At 46.0% G+C, this 20,169-nt stretch overlaps 1 protein-coding gene across 2 annotated transcripts in view; it reads right to left on the bottom strand.

The window, feature by feature from the left end:
• Positions 1-20,169, bottom strand: part of LOC126545491 (neural cell adhesion molecule 2-like) — a 613,769-nt gene that overhangs the window by 156,631 nt on the left and 436,969 nt on the right. The gene's annotated exons all lie outside the window — the stretch shown is intronic.

Genomic DNA, 20,169 nt, shown 5'->3' with positions numbered 1-20,169 from the left:
TTGGCATTCTCCTAGTATAACCATGTACCAACTAGCCCAACAAGCCACTCTTATGTACCCAGTGATCCAGGCAGGCTGGAAAACGGCTGGATACAAGCGTACATAGACAGAGAGGTAGTTTGCCCCGGAAAATGCGTGAAGTGCCCTAAGAATGCTAACGCCTTAAAACGAGAAAGATGTAGGCAACGTGTCAGAAGATATCTCCCACGAGCATTATCATGTCAAAAAACAAAATGTAGTACAAGTCAAGCCACAGGGATTCACTATATTCTGAAGATTTTGACCATGCCTTGGGGGAACTGGTTTCGTGCAGAAAAACTACTTCGAGAAAATGAACTGGTTTAACATAAACTAGGTATTTTTAGAGGAGAATGCGATCGACTTGCTGCGAGCGAAAATGCAGATAAAAAGCGAGAGAGTCCAGAAAACTTTCACAATATATCATTGGCGTTTCTCGCCGTTTGGCTCTGAATTCTTAAGCGATACGTGGGGTCACTGCAAGATTTTGCTTGCTGGTAGGTGTTCATTGACAACGACGCACTTACAAGAACTGATACGGCTTTAAATTTTAAGGCTACAACATGGCAATGAGACAAGGCAACATGGCAATTCTTTATTGCATCTGTGCCGTACAATGCTTGCACGGACGCCTTTGCGTTCCGCTCCACGGGAACGCGGCCGCCTTTACCGGAAGTCCAACCAGCTACCTTGGGCTCAACTGCAGAACACCAAGCTGCCACGACGCCTAAATATAATATCACACCGCAAGCCGCTCCTTTACGTCGAGTACGAACGTTATACACGTATTTCTATGTTTCTCGTGTGAGAAAGGAGTAACCGGCGAACACTTGGTGCCAACGACTCCATGTAAAAGAAAAAGTTCTTCAGAACCAACGCACATGCTCGAATCAATGTAAAGCGAAGCTTTAGTCAACGGGTGTGTATTAAATCCCAGGTAAACACTCGGCAGATATCTGCCTGGTTGCGAACAACTGAATCAAAGAACAAAGAAACTCCAACCAAACTTTATTTAAATTTAAAATAGCCGACGTCTCGGAGCCTTACCGGCTCCTTCTTCAGGGGTGAGATGGCGTGAGGCGTAGGAGTGCTTATATGCGTTTCTCTAAAGCTCTGACAGGCACGCGGACACTTTTCGTACTCCTTGAGAATTAACGGCTGGAAGTGTTAGTGAGGAACGATTGATGTTACCCCATATCTTTTGGATGTGCCAGGATTCCAAAAGAAGCTGTCGGCGTTTTTTTTTTTTCTTTCTCTGAGATGACGGCGGTGTCTGGGCTAACCTGGTAGTCAGAAAGCTCGCAGTGGTCTGCCACAGCACTGCCTTTCCTTGTTTAGGTGGCGAAGGTCCCTCTTGCGTTGACGAATTCTATACAACTAACAGCGATGCGCACAATTCTGTTGAATTTCGATGAGGATCGCTATAGGGGCTTGTTGGTACGGCATATCTTATTTTGTTGTAGCGCAAGCTGAACAAGGGCCACAGAAAGGCACATCTGACACACACAGCGCGGCTGAGCGCTGTGTGGGTCAGATGTGCCTTTCTGTTGTCCTTGTTCAGCTTGCGCTACAGCAAAATAAGATGTGTTGAATTTAATCGTATAGGCAGCGTGAAACCTCGTGAAATATTTATATTTATCCCCCACAAAAGCCACAACTTTATTCACATGCAACATTTATGTTCACGCGCTGAACCATTCACAAACTATGCCGAAATGCAAGCACCTAATCAGGAGGATGCACAGTGGGATACGTCAGGGGCATTACGAGGACGATGGCGATGTCTGATGCTTGCCGAGAGAAGAATGGCGGCGACAGGTGTATGCACAGAGAAGTACGACACGTATATGTAACCACATTAAAGGATTCTTTACCTCTGGTGTCACTAGATACATACTCATTCTGGAGGGTTAGTAAAGAATGGGAAAGTGGCACATACTAAACGGTTAAATCAAAGAAAATCAAGTAAATCAAAGAAGCTGTTTAAGATAATGTGCTGTTCCATTAAGATGTCGGTGGGCATTGCAGATACCTGTAAGCCAATATAACATGTTCTGGTTTTATGTGGGAATTCATCTTTTTATTACGTGGAACAGGTGTGCGCTTACTTACTGACACTACTTTGTCGGTCAGCATACAGAAATTATATAAACCTGTGTACTTATATTTAAGTGCACGTTAAAGAACCCACTGCATTAAAGTCATGCATTAAAGTCCTCCACTACGGTGTGCCTCATAATCAGATTGTGGTTTTGGCACGTAAAACGCCAGAATTTAATTTTTTTATAATTATGCAAGCCTGTTTGCTGGTACATTATTTGGCGCACATATAACTTTTGCGCATATATACAAAAATATATCTATCGAAATATACTGACTGAGACAGCAGCCGACCGCAGCCTGCAGCCGCCGCCGCAGCAGCAGAAACCGGGAAGGATAGATAAGAAAGCTTCACTTTAAAAAAAGATGGAGATGATTAAGCATCGTCTCCTGAAGGTTCCACAGCTAACATGTTTATTACCAATGGAATCTCGGAGCATTTAAGAATAGGCTATAGTTAATTTATATGGCACGCTAAAAATGAGCGTATAGGATTTTGATGTAGCTCTCTTAAAAAAAAGAAACAGAAAGAAAGAAAATTCTAAAAAGAACTTAAATAAAGAATGAATTCATTTCATTCAGTCACTTCAACCGATATGCGGCTTCCTTTATTCGGTATGGTGGCCTGAATGACCACCAGGGCAGACATGACGAAGAAGGAAAAATCTATTGCACGACTATTCCATTCGGGTTATTTACCAACACCTAAGAAATACAGATGGAAATACTGCGCATAAAAACTACACTTGCGCAGCTTTACGAGTCCCTGTCGATTACATTTTGGTAGGAGCAGGATATGACACACCAACGCTTGCCGTAAGAGAAAAAAAAAGGAAAACAGAAATTGGTTTAAGGTAACAAGAAATTTTTGTATTTAACTACACAGTAGAATCATGGTAAACGGAAAACGCTAAAACGGAACTGCCGGTTACACGCAACAACAGGCTCTCAGTTGTTTTGTTTTGTACTTGAGTAGCGTAAAACATGCCGCTTGATGGGCGGCATATGCCGAGCATCCAGGCGGTTTCCGTTACGTGTTAAATAGCGACGCCGCCGCAGGCAATTTCTTTGGCTGCTGCTACCAATTCATGTCGCTCAGAATGAAGCAACTTCAAACAGTGCCAATTCCACTCTCGATGTTTACGCCGACGAAGGCGGCAACCAAGCGAGAGAAGTGCCCGAAGATTACCTGCGAAAAAAAAAAACCTGATATTATTCGGCTATCGGAGAGCGGCCGACCTCCATTCAAGTTGACGGAAGATGCACGTTTGGGCGTGCATAGCCCTACTTTTGTCTATCTGTAGTTAAGCACGACGATGATCGAAGTACAGACAAGGTGCAGATCGACTGACCAGGTCGCATGCAAGCACATGTGTGGGTAGCAACGCATTTGACAACCTTTTTTCCTTATTCTGTTATTTTTACTGCCACTTGGAGAATTATGAAGTTACGTCATTTCTAGAGACTCCGCTATTTTGGGCTTCCTTTTATTTGGGCTTGTGGGCGGTCCCTGTATCTCCCTGTCCCTTGAGGTGTTGTTCAACGAGATCGTACTGTATATAAGAGAAGCACTAATACAGTGACCTTAGTCTAGCCATGACATTCCCTGTAAAGATCAGAATGGCTGATAGTGTATATTAACATAATGGAAAACGTTTATAAACTTTATCTATCCAGTGCCAGGAACTGGCCTTCCTAAAATACGAATAACAAAATGCAAGACATCCGGATAACAAAGAAGTTAGGGGCGAAATGTTTTTATCTCTCTTATTCGCCGATGCAATTATCTCCTAAATAATTAAGCATTTAACCAGCGGTTAAGAAACCCAATTTATGATGCATTCATACGCTTGCACTGGACATGTATGCTGGCCGCTTTTTTCCACCACGCAAGAATGAAAGAGGAGATGCTGCAAGAAAATAAGCCTGAGATAATCACGCGCGCAATCCCTCCCCTCTCCTCCTCCCCGTACGGCAGCGCGGTGTAGCAAACCGCATTTTCTGTTCTGGTTGACCCCTCTGCCTTTCTGAATTCTTTCCTTCAACTTTCTCTCTCTCTCTCCTCAAAGAAAAAGAAAACAAAACTTACGTTATTTCATGCACCTCCTCAGCTCCCTACTGATCTGAATCCCAGTTTGGGTTTGAAGCGGCGTTTCTTTCGTTTCGAAGCGGCCAGCAGCGCGCACAATCGATTTCGTTTCTAACAAGGAGAGAAAAAAAAGAGCTAATGATTTCCTTAAAGCCCTACTACCGGCAGTACCTCTTTGTACAAAACCAGACAGCAAAAGCACCATGGTATGCGCACACTATTCATAAAGGCGGCAGATATTAATGATATTGGAGTAAAAGAACAAGAACGAACGAGCTAAGACTCCTGACACTATTTTCATTTACATATTAGGCACCCAGCCTTGTACCACCTCCCATACCTCCTATTATTCACCACAAACATGCGGGAGAAAAAGGGTGAACGACGGTGGCGCAGAAGTAAAATGCATATATATTTGATTTTTTGACCGCTTGTCTTTTCTTTACTTTTAACTTTTCCACGATATACATTTAGCGGCAAATCTGGAAGGCAATTTCGTATGCGGCCAATCAACCGGGCCCACTCCAGCCTTATCAAGAGATTGTATTAATTCCACTGACGTTACCACACGGTGAGGATATTTTGGTAGTTCAGAGAACAGCAACGAAAGAAAATGAGGCTTAGAGGAAACAGAAACATGGAGTGGGAAGACGGAGGTCAGCGAAACGAGGCAGCGTGCACCGCTAATGCACGTTTCCACGGGACGTACGTCACGCAAATGTGTGTCGCTGCAGTAAAATACACAGCCGAACACTTTTTTTTTAATTCTCTCTTATCTGGGCTAAGCGCAGTGGACATAGCGACGCCAGAAACGAGGATAGAAGCGCGACCTCTGTAATGACATGCATGCCCAAGAACATAGAGGGGTGCGCTATTCTCGGCAACAGATTTAGTTAAAACCGCGGTATCTGCAGATTATTTGTCTTCCTACGGGCCCGGGAGCGTGAGGCGTCTGAGTTCATCGAACGCAAGAGAGTCGCCGAGAAAGCGAAATATGTAAATAAACTCGGAAGCTCCACGACAATGGATTAACGCGCGTAATTGCAGAGAAGACTATATAGAGAACTGAGGCGGGCTGTTGAAATCGAGTAGCTTTCGTACGTGGTTCTGTAGAATGCCAGGCGATTTTACCACAGTTATGCAAGCCTCATCACTCAAGCTATACAAGAAAAGCAACGTAGGTGGTATACAGGTCCTGTAGTGAGCCGAAGTCACGTGGCAATGTAAATGTAGAAAGATAAGGACATGTATACTGCTCTGTGTTATACTTGTTTTTAAGTGTGTTATCCCACCTCAGCTCGAACGCTCTACTGTATCCATATTCTCCGGTTATATCCAATGTAGAAACACAATGAATTAATGAATTGAATATATAATTACACAAGAAAGCGGGCCTTGTTATCTACGTCTGCCGAAAATTCGAATTGGCTCAGAAAATATGCTTGCTCCTCTGTACATCTTGGTACACGCCGCGTTGGCTTAGCAGCTATGGTGTGGCGCTGCTAAGCACGAGGTCGCGGGATCGAATCCGGGCCGCGGCTGCCGCACTTCGATGAGGGCGAAATGCAAAAACACCAGTGTCCTGTGCACTGGGGGCACGTTAAAGATCAAAATTAATCAGGAGTTCCCACTATGGCGTGGCTCATAATCAAATTGCGGTTTTGTCACGTAAAACACCAGAATTCAATTCATGATGGACCCTATATCCAGGCCCTCTTGCCGTCCAAAGGCCTAAATATTACGGTGGTTCGCTTGCTCCCTTTATGCAAAGTCAAGCGTCGTGAGTTGCAACGTTAGCAAAAATTCGTGTCGGTGCCTAAGCCTCGCTGATGGCCACTCACCCTTCGCACGCATATTCCTGTTGCTAAATGGGGCATAACAAATTAATGAGGTTCAGGAGAAAGCAAAAATTTCTCCTTGAGTAACTGAAGGAGCCATGCGAAAAACGAAAAGAGAAAAAGAGAAAAAAAAGAAACGACAGACACCTACACCTTTTTTCATCCTTAAGGCATTTACTGCGCCAAGAACTTAACGGCAAGACGGGACGACGACAGTGCCACAATGACGACAACGGAAAAGATGCTGGCAAGACGACGACGACGGAACAAAGACAACCACGCGACGACTCCTTTTCTTGCGCCGACATATTTTTATCATGCTAATAAAAAGAAATGAATGACCATGACGATGACAACGACACTTTGACAAACGAACTGCGTGTAGTTTGTCCTCCAGATGTGTCTCGCAGTCTGTCATTGAAAGCGGAATTGTCCTTGTATACCCCCCACTTTCCACGTTTTGTTGTACGGTACATGTGTGTAAGTAACGTTTTTTTGCCGAAGAGACAACTTATATAGCCCAGAAAGCTGACCGTCAGTAGCGAGATAGAGAGAATCATTGAAGGAAGGCATAAAGGTCGGCCTGAGCTAGCGCACTCTAGTCTGCTACTCTACACATTGGGCGGGGGGGGGGGGGGGGGGGGGTGACGCAGACGTAAAGGTGTTATTATTATTATTATTATTATTATTATTATTATTATTATTATTATTATTATTATTATTATTATATAAAATAACGATGCACAACGGTGAGGGCAAGTTCATGATTCTGATGATTATCGAGATAGCTGAAAAATGTAATTCAGAAATGTCACCCGGCTTCCAGAGCTTGGCTCAGGTCCCTAGTGTTGGTGTGCGGGCTTCTACTGCGTGAGCAGCACACGTGCGAAGAAAAGTCTTTAGAGTGTGTCAAGAGCTGCGATAAGCGGCTCCCGTACGGCGAGGCCCTGCAAGGCGCTTTTAGCGGCCTGAAGTTTGGAGACCACAGAGAATCACTCGCATTGATTTTAGCAGGTACATCAGCATCTTCTCAATGCTTTTTTTGTCATTATTTTGAGCTCCTTGCTTGCCTATATTGACACCGGTTTTACTAGCCCTAGCATCCGCTTCTTAACGTAGAGGAACGCTAGGGTACGGTGTAATGCCCCTGGTTCTAGCGGGCAGCAAAGGCCACTCTGTGTTTGTACCAGCCAGTGGCGACGAATATCCGATTTGTGCTCCCAACGACCTCCATTTCGCAGTAAGCGCGGTTACCGTCCTCGATACCGACAAAGGTAGAGGTGGCTCCTGCGCCCCGCTATGCAGTTCTGAAGTAGCTAGTCTTACGGTCGGCCAGCCGGGGTAGTGACCTTCCAGTCTCTCATGCACCACCGCAACGAATCGCTTCGTGAAGTTAACAATGCGTCCCCCTCAGACAGACCTGCGGCGTCACCGAGGCGAGACACGTTTGGCGGATCGAGTGTTGTTTATTGGTTTACTGTCGCCGTCATGGACCAATGGGAGCAAGAAAGTCCCGGAAAAAGGTGTTCTACGGCGTTTCCTCGAGAACTCCGGTAACCGCCACGGTCGTTTGACAGGCGCTCCAGCCAACTGCTGAGTCATCGCGGGAATCAAGACGCGCCAGCTTGAGTCAAGCTTTACAGTCGCTGTCTACGAAGCTCCCCTCCTTTCTGTGTGTTCAGGAAACAAAGGTGCGGGAGTGATTGTGTCAACCCTCGCCCTCAACGCGGATCCTTCGACGGCTTTGGACGCTCCGATTGGACGAAGGTGGGGCGGAATATTTCCCTGGCGTACGGATCTAGGGAGGACAGAGGATGTTTCAGCATTTTTTTCGGCTCCTCAGGGTGCTTCAATTCAGTCATGCTAGACTGATGAGCCGTAACGTTCTCCACTCCTCATGTAGATGTTGTAAATAAATCCAGTACTTCTCGTTCTCGATGAGAACAGGTTCCTTCCTTCAACAACGTCTTAGCGTGGATGAGTCGGACGACGGCATGTGCCAGCTACAACTTTTGACATTCCCGACACCAACTCTTACACTGAGTGGCGCTTCTTTCACGAGCGTTGCTTGTCTCGGCGAACCGATTGAGCAATCTATATGGAGGAAGATTTCTCTGTTGCCATTTTTCGAAGAAAACGGACTTCCCGTTGCCCCTTCGGGCAGTCCCTTGATATTGCTTCGGGAAGCCATGACAGTTGGGACTTTTGAACGAAGATTCATCACAAGGTAGCGCCAGTGAGTGCGCATTCGGGATCTGCGTAATGAAACAGTAAATCACGACATCAAACCTGTACATATGTCAGCTCATAGGTTAAGAGCGCACAGACCACTTAAAGGAATAGTACGTGGTATTGAGTCGCTTCTTTTATTTCTTATGTTAATACGATTAGCACTCTTAGGATACTTCCCACCCTTTCCGGTGTCCGTCCGTCCGTCTAGCCGTTTCCCTGCGAACTTGGGCCACTGGATAGTTCATGATCTAATGGGTAGAACATTGGGCTGTGGTGCTGAGGGAACCAGGTTCACAACCAACCGTCGGTTCCAACTTAGGTCACTGGATGTGACATTGGGTATGCGCTGCATGCCCTTCAACGAACCTCTTTGACGCTTACTTGGGTTGCTGGGTATGTGCCACTTGGTATGTGCAACTATTCAATGACAAAATAACCGTTAAAATTCTTCTTTGCCGGGCGAAATCGAACCCGCGTTATATGTATTCACACACTACTGCCCGAATACACATTCAAGCATGTGCCACGCGCGGACTTCACGGCGGCGGTGCCAGATGGCGCAGCATGTCCAGAGGAAAGAGCCGGAGAGGAACCCTACTGCGTGCACGCCTCATACATAACGCGTCTCTGCGGTGGCAACACGGTGTGTCGTTACATTGTTTCAATGTTAATTGCATTGGCATCGACGTTCATCGTTAATGGGTTCTGCCAGAATTTTTCCCCTGAAGTTTGGTCTACCACATTCTTGGGCCACTGGATATATGCCACTGGTGTCATTGGCGGTAGCGAAATTGTCTTTATTTACAGGGAGGACCTCGAGACCTATGAATGAATGGGGCAAGGCATAGCATGTCTCATATCAGGGAGTCTAGATTGACTTCCTGTAAGTAGGAGATGGGTGTGTGAGAGGATGAACCATTAAGTCATTTTTGCAGGCCTTCTTTCATCTCGACGGCTGACCCAGGCTCGGGGTCGAATAATGCTGCTGGTTGCAGGAAAAGTCCATAGCAGGAGTTGTACGTCCACCGGTGCATCAAATCGATGGCAAAAAGTACAAGAGCTGTTTGATTAATTCGGCTCATCCGGGTCACTTCGGTGCTTCGATCTGTCCTCGATGTGAGGCATTAGTGCAACACCTTAACGAAGCCTCTTGCACTGGGCCTGTGTTATTGAATATGTGACCTTGGTTATGCTCCATAGGGACACGAGTAGTTTAGAAGACTTAAATAGGCCATACTTATGTTTGGATACACCTATCATCAACATTCTTCCCTCGACAAGTATCATACAGCGCCTTAGTTGTCGTGACACGAGAGGTAACAGTTACAGGCGTCGATGCCGTGCGCCTGTCATCAGCTTCTGCTGCTGCTGCTACTTTGCTAACTCGAACAAGCTTGGCGTCGTTTAGATTCCAATATAACGTTTTTTTTTCTGCGTGCTTCTTTTTTTAGAAATTGATTATGACTATTTGAATTGTTCTACGGCCTTGAAGTCTCGAAGCCTAGCCTCCAGTATTTTAACTGTCTGTCTCTCTCGCTTTCTATGCCAAATCTCATTACCTTGTATCTTTTAGCCTGTCCCCGAATACAAGCAAAATTTCTGCGCGACTCGTCGTTTGAGTCACTTTGCGTGTATTCGTGGACTTCTTCGATGCCTGGGAAAACTCTTTTATGTAGCACGTATTGAGAAGCAGAAGGCTTTGTGGGAAGTTTTTCATGTTGCTCGACAATGTTCTCCTTGACACATTTCAACTAATTATAACATTTGAGAAGTTAATAAATAATTAGGACTTATGATCTAATCAGACGGAAAGGAAAAAAATAATCTGAGCCTCTCCAAGCGACGGCAAACAACATTAGCTTGGTTCTGTGCAGCTATGTGGCATTTGCATATTTTTTAAGGTTTGGCTCAAGTTACGTGGGGCACCCTATATAGTATAATGTACAAAGAATACAGTAGGAAAGAAAAAAAAACCGAAAACCATATGCTGCGGATGCGCCACCCATTTTATTTACGCATCAAATTCAGTTGGTTTCTGTTTTCCGCCAACATGCTGTGAGGTGAAGTCGAAGTGCGAACCAAAATATTGCAATGGTGGGACTATAATTAAAAATAATTTTTCTCCGTGAAAACGAAATTTACTTAAAATTTCCGTGCGGAAACTTGTCATGTTTGTCAATTATTTCCACTTTTTGTGCATACCACCTTATAGTATCTGAACAACTTCTAAACATACGCCAAAACAGCGTTTTTGCCATAATCAGGCTTCTATTTTAGAGCCTGTGTACAGCACATTGGCGAGAATGAAATTTTAGAAGATAGTACATGTTAGGGACACTTCTATAAAAATCATCGCAGGTTTCCTCCTGTGACCGGTAATTCGCCAAGACGCTACAATTTGAGCATTTTGTTCCCTCTATCCCGCTCTCCTCTTTCTGTTCCCCGTTTCCCTTCCCCCAGTGTAGGGTAGCAAACCGGACGCTCGTCTGGTTGACCTCCCTGCCTTTCCTCTCTTTGCTATCTCTCTCTCTTACCTTGGTGCTACGGATTGAAAAACACAAAAGTATTCTATAAAAATACTTCATAATGAAAGCTTAATGTTCAGCCAACGCTAAAGCGAAAAGTTGGAAAGAATGCGCGAAACGGTCGCTTTCTGCCAAATTTCATTTTTTGCGCCTGGTTTTCCAACATTTCGTGAAATTCAAGTAACCCTCATGGGTGCAAAACAAATTTATTTTTCCGCTCAAAATATTTTGGGAAAATACTGTGAAAGTAATGCATGTATGTTTACCTTCAATTTGTTTTGTAATTCTTTTAGAGAAATGGATATTGCTTGGCGTGGAATGGACAGTTGGCGTGGAATGACCCACTACGATAATTTATCTGGAACCTCCCAATTGTGCACATCTCGTATTAACTTAGTCGATTCTCTCTATGCCAAATCCTACTTCGGTATAGCGCGCAGCCTGACAATGAAAACAACTTGATATGTGCAGAGAGCATGCCGCTCAAACTCGATTCCCTATGACAATACTGCTTCGCGCAGCGGAAAAAAAAGGTAGGCGCGCAGTTAAACTATTTTTTTCTATTTACCTTCAAGAAGAACGCACAACCACGTTGAGCATCGGTAAATGACGCATGAACGTGAAAAATGCGGGCGCACCGGACCGCGAACAAGTGGCAGGTGACAGGAGGAGCGCAAGACATGCGTGAAAAGAAAAGGAAATCAAAATAAAACAGATGTCCCGGCTAGCCAAAACGAGTCTCTGACATCCAAGAAATGTCACGGCCTTTGTTCCGCGACAAAAAGAAAGCGGCGTTCTGCCTCTTTTTCTCTTGCTGTCAATGCTGCACGTACGACAAGGGCGTGCCGGGCTAATATTCGGGCCAAGTTTGCCTACAGGGATCTTCGAGAGGCAATTAAGCGGCTAAGTGAGCCAGCCCGTGTGTAATGCAGGCCGATACACGTGCTGATTAGACAGAGGGATAGGGGAGGGGGGTGGAGGGGCACGAAACGGAAAATGCGTTCTTTAGCTTGTGCCATTCCGCGCGTGCTGAGGCACTTAAGAAGCGTAAAAATCACTGCACGTGAGCACAGGATCACGACAGTGCTAAAGAGACCATTAAGCCTGCCTTTATGGCAATGTGCTGGCGGCCCCATTAAGAGCACCAAATATGCCTTGATTTGAATGAACATTAAGGTTCCTTGCGAACGTCACCGTTTCCGGTCATTTCGCACTCAGCGCTCCTGCGCTGTTCCGATACACGTGTCATATGGGCAGTTGCAGGTTTTTTTTACGCAGTGCCATGACGGTACATACGCAGACATTTTCCTTTCTTTTTCGACATCATTCTGCGCATTCCGAGTGCCAATGCGAATAAACAGAAGGAACGCGGCTAGCCTGGTTAAAGGACTTTTGTGCAGTATGCACAGCTTTTCGCTGCAGTAGGACAGGGTAAGCTGAGATGCAGAAATGAGAGAACACATATGGCTACGGTATTCAAACGTGAACGTGAACACTTGCCACTCGATACTTTAGGCTAAACAAATATCCAAGGATATGGCAGCGAACATCCCAATAAGTCGAACTAAGGTAAGGTATATAGTGTGGGCGAGCATATAGCAACGTGGATCTCTTTTCATACGGCATTTAATAGTTAATAATAATAATAATAATAATAATAACAATAATAATAATAATAATAATAATAATAATAATTTCAAAAGTTCACCTCGGGATGCGCGAAGCGCGCCGAACCACGAACGAAGCTTACGCGGCGATAAGCTCATCCTCATCTTTGGCGTATATTCACTCTCATTTGCGCACAATCCCAGGAGTTTAAATTTTGATTTCACCCGCAAAATCCTTCAATTATGGCCGTATAGTGATGAAATGTGGCAGCTTTTGAAATTTAGTCCAACAGCAATAATAGGACAATAACTGGTCATATCTGTTCACATCGGCGGCAGACAGCGACGAGCGAGCAACAATTTCAATTGCTCAGCCGTCGATATCGTCCACACTAACGTTGTTTTCTTTGCATTCACTTTGGCGCAGTGCCAAGAATGGCCTGTGATTTGAATGAAAATAAATGTAAGTACACTGTTACAGATGACACGTTACAATACGTAGGTTCAAGAATAATTATACGTCTTGCTCACGGGATGAGAACAGAAAAAAAGCTACATCGGCAAAAACGTAATGATAGTTGGTCCATAAAGAAAGGAGAGCCAACTCAGGCCAGAAAGCGTGGCAAACGGGATTCAAGATGACTCAACGCCAATCAACTGAGGAAGACGTGGGCGACTGCTGAAGGGAAATGAGAAATAGCCGAAAACAAAGGGAGACCATTATGTAGTGGGCTCGGACGTAGGTATTTCATAAACTAGATAATGCAAAGGGCGATTCTATTATCTGCCCGGGAAAATTGGTGTGCATGACAATACCTCAAACCCGAAGGAGTGTAACGAGCCGACCAGAGGGCGCTAAGTTTCGCTCGTCATAGAGCGGTTCCATTTTCCATCGCAGTTTCGAAACACCGCCTAATTTGGCGCCATTCTCGAGGAGGAGTTCAGGACAGATTGTGGCGGGAAATTTCCTTACGTAAGCTGGCAGCCCGAGGCATTGATGCAGACATCGTAAAAACGCCGGCTTACTACGAATGCCTGGCGCCGGCAGCCGCTCTTATGTTAAGTTCGCAATGATGCGGAGCCTTCAGCGTGGACACAAGCTCCGACCAGCCAGAACTCATGTGTGCTCTCTAAACAAACCTAATGGACGAGTTACAAACGAGGCCTGACGCACAAAGGAAGTGAATAGTGAGGAACTTGAAAGCTCTCAACGACCGTGAAGCAGTGATATGATAAAAACGTCTCAGACGCAGTGCTGACTTATAATGGTGCATATATACTGACTCATGCAGCCACTGTTGCAGCCAGAAGCGAACTGAAGCAATGACAAGTCACCGATTTGTTTTCCGCAACGCATTGGGAACTAAAGGAAAGAAAGCAATGGCAGATCTCTGAAGCTAATATGCAATCGATAAGAGACGAACATCGACACAAGTTCCTCAAGCCCCAAACGACTGCAGATAGAAGCAGACACTTCTGGCGTGCGACCTGACAAATGTTCCGTTGTCACTCGAGCGGTTAGCAGTGCGAATGGCATGCGGACAAATCGTGTCAGGCCGCGGGTCAATACTGCCACCTGTACTGAAATTCAGTCTCCCAGTTCTTTCGGTGAACGCTGGTTGCTCTTTATTTGCTTAGGTTGGTTCAGCGATTTATCGCGACATGAACGGCCTGTCACAGGAACTGACGCTAGCGGATTTTGCTTCATTCGACTAATATGTGTCAGGCTTGCGAAACTAGCGGAGTGTTCAAACGACTGCTTTTGACTGAAAGCGTTCACAGAATGTTAAAGAACGACGTGTAGCATGGTACATAGAATCTCGCGGTCAATACCCAGCTGTCAAATCTCCGACGCGCATGCTACCCCTGTGGGCATAAGAGACGAGCGTGCGCCTAGCATCGCTATTAGTAGAAACCCTGCGACACAGTTGCCATCCTCGTCTCTCACCGCTCCGACACAGCTGTCGTGTGACGAGTGTTGCTGCTCACACCAAAAGAAGGGAAAAAAGGAAAACTATTTTGATGCCGTGAACTGGAGCAAGTACTTCACATCGTTTAAAGTGCAACACGTTAACAAAGAACGCAGACGCCATGGTCTATTTGACACGCAAAGCTTTCGCACACCTTGATGGCTGAGGCAGGTGTCTCCCCTTCATGCAACCGAGCGCGTTGTACGGAAGAAATTGCGCGCTGAGGCCCCGCAGCTAGATGGCGGGAGTGTTCACGTGAGCTAGTAAACTGGAGCCATAAGGTTGCGTAATTCCATTCTGCGGAAAGGCCCTATAGGCGCCCGAACGATGGGCTGAGGAGTACGAAAGGCTCCAGCACAGCGCCCCCCCCCCCCCTCCCCCCAACTCGCATCTCCGTGTTTTACGACCCCATCAAGAACCTGAAGAGAGTATACTGTGGAGAGCTCCCTTGTCAAATCTCTCGCGGATGTCGTCACTCGGAAGTCTGCAAGATTTTGACTGTACGTCAAGAACAACAAGAATGGTTCATTGTCATTCTTACACTCGCTTGCGTCAAAAGCAATATGTTGTGGGCGTGTTGAAACCTGGGTTGAAAAAACAAGACAGCAAGGTGACAACTTCAATAGGCCACATCCTATTAATGCGCCTTCCTCATGTGTTCTCAGGTGAAGCGTAGAGAATATATATATATATATATATATATATATATATATATATATATATATATATATATATATATATATATATATATATATATATATATAAATAGAGAGAGAGAGAGAGAGAGAAGAGAAAATGGTAGCTTTGTTTTTTAGAGTGAAAGATGTTTAGTAAATACGAAAACGCTTTTCTTTTCTACTATATATGTGGCTGTTTCGTATTTACTAAACATCGAGCACTGTCAAAAAAGAAAAAAAAAACACTTCCCCATTTTCTTTATTTTTATTTCCGTGTTTATATGAGCGATATTAATCCCTGACGGCAAGATAATCCGGCGCAATAAATGTACGTGGTCACGCCTAACGGCTGGGCTTCGGAGCATTTAGAGAGGCTAGAGATAAGGTCGATTTAAAACATTTCGCGAGGGTTGTTTGCTCAATTATTCTTGTTTTTCTTTAGCCCCTTACTCCTGAAATAACAATGATCGTCATTCGAAGCACGCGGCAATTTTCAACGCCGAGCATATTCTTTCCACCCTTCGCGAACCGCTTATCGATTCCGATGAGCAAGGGGGTCAGAGACGACAGGCGCCCACCTAGAACAGGCAGGATAGGTCTTGCAAATCAAGACGCTTTTCCAACTCGGTTCCTCGTCAAATCGAATTACGCTGCGCATTCGATATGAGAGCGCGATCTAGAAAGGCAGCGTTTGCTCGGGGGAATACCACGACGTGCTACACACCCGTTGCGTTGGCAAGCGCGCAGAAGACAATATACCCGGCCACTACAACTGAAACGAAACACAAAAGCGAGAGCGAACGTCGGGGGGTAAAAAAAAAAAAATGTGGGGCACCGTCCAGGATAGATTCCCAAAAGACAAACGCAACGCGCGGACGGATTGCGGCTCCGCGGGCTCTGGCGGCAGCGATTTGGTGCCCAGGCGGCTGGGGCAGCAGCGGAAACGTCGATCGTGCACTCAGAGCTCCAGTCAATTACACGGCCGCGTTGACGCATCGTTCGCGAGATCGAGCGCAAATTGCTTCAAACGCGGGCTGGACGGCTGCGCACGACGCGCATCACACTTGTTTCGCCGAAGCGATGCCTTCGCGTTGCGCGAGTCGCAGGCGGCGGCCGTCGCCGAGGCTCGGCGATTTCATCCTGTCGAGGCAGGCGAGCACTCGGGGAGCATCTATTTTTTCGGCCCCTTGTGTTGCCGGCCGACTGCGTGGGACACTGCCTTGAGCGAGCTTGAATGCGCCTGCTGATGGAATACAGCCTCTGCTATAGTATTTTGGGGACACGGTTGCGTCGTGTAGATGTACGAAAAGAACGGTCCTCGTCTCTACTTGAAGCAAATGTCTCGTAGAATACAATGACACATCATCCGACTTAGAGGGCAGCAAACTGCCCCATACATGTTGGGAGCTTGTGACATTTTTGATAGCGCAAAGACAAAATAGACAAATATGTACTCAGTGTGCTAGGCACTCTGCTCAAAGAAACGTTTTCACGCTCAGTTGGTTCACTCTTGATAAGAAGTATATCACACCAAGTTTGAAGTCAAGTATAAACATGAAGCTCTAATAGAAGTTAAAGATAGCTGATTTTACCGTATCTGGTTTACCAGCTCCACCATTCACCCGCATTCGACCCCCACCCAATCTCTTTCCTCCCTCGACTGCTTTGGGTGACTTCATAACCGTATATTGCGCATAATACGTGATAGAGAGCAGAACAATAGCCGAAATAGACAAAGGTGATTACGACAGAGTTGTACGAGTGGGGCACGCTGATTTACGATCGCTATGCTCTGCTTTGTGGGATGGCCAAGAGAGCAGCGTTTCTCGAGAAGCCAACAAGTACATGCCGCAACGAACATCGCAACAACGAACATCGATGTAAACAGTACACTAGCGGCATTCCAGTTGCTTAATACAGTAGCCGTGGGCGTTCTGGGTCTGCCCACAGTGGCTGCAGGCAAGACACATTTGACACAATGAGTAAACGGCTTGCTTGCACCTGCATGTGCTCTTTGTAAATTATGTGTTGCCGCTCAGAGCGTGATGTTTAGATGAGGCATAGAAAGAGCTGCGATACGCTTCAAGAAGCGCTTTAGGATTATTTTCACATTATCTCGGCGACAAAATTCAGTCACGCTCTCTCGCTACACTTCCAGACAATTTGCTGACTTCGGGAATAAATATCTCCACCTATTTGCCCTTGCTTTGCGTGTAAAAAAAAAAAAAAAGATAAGACAGGAGGAGGATGTTGGCTGCAGGCGGATCTAGCCTTGCGAAACCAGACACGCCAGCAATAGACAGTTGGGCGTCCGCAACCAACCACGTACGCAGCGCGCCAGGTCGTGCGTACATAGCGAAGCGCGCGCGCACGAAACGGCAATAGTTGGCCGGACACAAACGTTGAGAATGGGATTGCTGACTTGCACGCACAGAAGCCGGCAGTGTGCTATACTCAGCGCCGCCATGTGCCAGCTTCTGAAGCTGTGTAGCCAATATCAGCCCCAACTACGTCAAATCACAAGCCGGAGTCATATCATCAGCAAGAGCCATATCGAAAAATGCGCTCTCGTGGACACGCGGGAATACGCGAAAGAACGTCCCGCAAAGCCCGCAGAGCCCGCAGCGTACGCTACGCAGCGTTTGAAAAGCTGCGAGCGCACGCAAGAGACCGTGCGTGCTCCTACGTACTGCGCATGCGCTCTGTCTGCTGCAGACGCTGCTGCATACGCCGAACTAAAACTGTCTAATACCTTAGCTCGACCGCCGCCTACCAGGAGAGCTAAGAAACGTAAAATCCACAGGTATATTGTTCAGTGCATTTTAATTCAGAAGCGCGGACTTCTTTCAAGGCACTGAGTCGGGTGAGTGCGCGGACCAGCGCGGCATCATGCACTGCATGGCTTAGAAGCAACGGGCTTGTGTCCTGTACCGCCTCACCATGTGTGCGTCGTCTTGTTCGTCCTGAAAAATTGTACTTCGGTGAGTAAAACAGGTGGATGACCCGCGAACACTACTTCATGAGAAGGCCCAGTCTAAGTTCACACTATTTAGTAGGTTGTAGACTAACCTTCAGCTTCATAACTGGCTCCATTATGTAACAGCACCTTCAAAACCAGCTCTGGCTGAATAACATAGTAAACTCTACTATGAAGGAACACACACAAGTACAATGGCCTCTTCGTTTAGAAAGATGCGTAGGCAAGAACCTTATTTGTATTCAGCTTTCGCATTTGCTAGGCACAAGAAAATAGTTGCGTTTGTTAATGTGGAAGAAACAACCTTTTTACGCCGCGGTTTGTACCAGCTGTGCCTTATAGCCCGCTCGGCCAAAGAACATTGATCTCAAGAGAAATAATTCGTACAAAAACGGTTATCGGTTTCCTTATGGCCCATAAGTTGCGTTTTATGAATTACATTCATGACCTCGTGAAGTAGCTAAATCTTGATTTGAGATGCGAGCTATGGCCATGCGGTATTTAAAACAGCTGTCTATAAACTGCAAGCTGAAGAAGTTGTTCGATGCAATACAAACTGGGAGAACGAAGGGTGTTTCTTGAAAATTATGACGCTTTGCCCTTTATGCAAACTAAACATCGATGTTAGCCACTGTTCCTCGCGTAAAGATGTTAGTTTTTAGCGTTGCAGCGATTCACAACCTTCTCACCCGATTTTATGCTCCGAAATATTCGCCGCGTTGCACGAACTTTTGTGCAAAGGCCGCTTATCACTGTATCTGATACATACTCAAAGAAGAATGGCGCAAACGAACAGGCACAAGATAGAAAACACGGACGAGCGCAGACTAGCAACAATGGTTTAAGTTAAAGAACACGCACAATATATGCCCTGCAATAAACACGTGTAGCACCCTAAATATTAGTGGTTAAATAATCAACTTCTAGTTCGTGCAGACACACTGATGGCCTAGCCACGCACATGTCACCGGACTGATGAATTTGCCTTCTGTATCTGATACAGAAACATGACAATTCGCACTTTCAGTATCACATATTTACTTGTTGTTAGGTGTTCCCTATGCTGTGGTAAAACAGGTCGCTAAGTCTGCACAAGGCAAAACCTCAAACATTAAGGAAAATAAAGAGCAAGTCGGTGGCCGATCCACTATGCCCTGTAGAACGCCTTTCATCGTTCATTCAGACACGCCGTTCGCTGCACTACAAGCTTCTACTGGTAGCTTTCCCAGCTCGTTTGTTGTCGGCGCAGGCAGGCGTTCTGCCTAGACATTGCCTTTCCGCTGCACGTGACATAGTGCTGTAGTTTGAGAAGCACGCCATAAACGTTGTGTCTGCACTCCGTTCCTTTCGGACATCTCAGCTTACGTCTTCGTCCTTTTGTGCTGGACACAAGGTTAGACAGCATTCCTATTGCAGCGTGTCTTCTCAGTGCGAGACAGACATTCACTCCTGTGCCCATCTATGAAGCACCGTCAAACACGCTAAGCGCGGCAAGACCGCACGCAAGGGACAACGCCGTTAAAGAGCGGCGTACAGCTATTTGGGAGCTAAGCGCGACTTGTGGGTGGAAGGCGCTCCTTGCGCATTTAAATTTGCATTGCAAGGAGCGTTGATCACGCATAGGCCAGTGCTGGCGTAGCGGTGATACATTACTACGCCGCGAAATATACGAAAATTACATTGTTTTGCACAAAAAAAAAATCGTTTGCTTTTTCTTTCCCAATGATCGCACGCAATCACCAAAAACTGTGTCTTACACGTACTCGGTCGCGGTGTTGCTTCATGCGGGTTTATAGACTGGAATTAGGGCCCGCAATCACCTTGTTGAAGGGTATGCAAAAGCGCGCAACAATGTGATCAGTTCATCCTATGGCGAAAATGTCAGCAGTAGGAGCGAATTCTTGCGTACCATCAGCGGCCCTTCCGGGAGCACTAGTCATTTTGCGCACGCACTAGAAAACCCTCTTATTTTAACATTGTCAAGCAACAGCTTCCCATGAACATAGAACTGCTCGCATGACCAGGTAGACTTTGGGATCACAGCGAGGTCAGTGTGCGAGTTTGAGGTGCCTGTGCGCTAACCGTATATTTCCGGCTTCATGGCACCACAGTATATGTAAAATGCTCGTATTATCA

Source organism: Dermacentor andersoni, chromosome 1 (genome assembly GCF_023375885.2).
Source record: "Dermacentor andersoni chromosome 1, qqDerAnde1_hic_scaffold, whole genome shotgun sequence".
Taxonomy (NCBI): domain Eukaryota; kingdom Metazoa; phylum Arthropoda; class Arachnida; order Ixodida; family Ixodidae; genus Dermacentor; species Dermacentor andersoni.
The sequence above is the reverse complement of the archived record's forward strand: the minus strand, read 5'-3'. Positions and strand labels throughout refer to the sequence as shown.